The following is a 783-nucleotide window of genomic DNA, read 5'->3' on the forward strand; positions in this document are numbered from 1 at the left end:
TGTGTGTGCGAGTGAGTGAGTGAGTGTGTGTGTGTGTGTGTGTGTTTGAGATGATTGACAGCAGCAGGTGAAAGGAAAGCCGTCAGATCCTACAGCAGTAAACAGATCCTCTCAAACACTGAGATCATAATAAAACACTCCTCTGACCTTTAGAGTCAAACAAACGCTCCACGGCAAGAGTTTTACTGTAGTATTAGTTACATAACTGCAGCAATAATCCATCAATCTGACATCTGTGTCAAAAATAACATGTAAAGTGTTACCTATTGGTCTATATAATTCTTTTGCACTTGTATGAATGTTTTTTTTCTTTATACATTTTTTGTGTATTGTTTTATTGTATGTAAATGTTCAGTTATTTTTGTTATAAGAAAAAAGTTATTAAACCTGTTACAGCGGAGGTCAAAAGTTTACACCCCCCTTTCAGAATCTGCAAATGTTAATTATTTTACTAAAATAAGAGGGATGATAGAAAATGCATGTTGTTGTTTATTTAGTACTGACCTGAATAAGATATTTCACATAAAAGATGTTTAGAAAATAATAGTTGAATTTATAAAAATGACACCGTTTCAGACGCTCGCTGATGCTCCAGAAGGAGAAACCATGCATCAACAGCCGGGGGTGAAAACTTTTGAACAGAAAGGAGATGTGTACATTTTTCTTATTTTGTCTTCTGGGAAACATGTAACTATCTTCTGTAGCCTCTGAAGGGCAGTACTAAATGAAAAAAATATGATATTTAGGCAAAATAAGAAAAATGTACACATCTCCATTCTGTTC

This window comes from Sinocyclocheilus grahami, unplaced genomic scaffold (genome assembly GCF_001515645.1).
Source record: "Sinocyclocheilus grahami isolate Dianchi unplaced genomic scaffold, SAMN03320097.WGS_v1.1 scaffold176.1, whole genome shotgun sequence".
NCBI classification, from domain to species: Eukaryota; Metazoa; Chordata; class Actinopteri; order Cypriniformes; family Cyprinidae; genus Sinocyclocheilus; species Sinocyclocheilus grahami.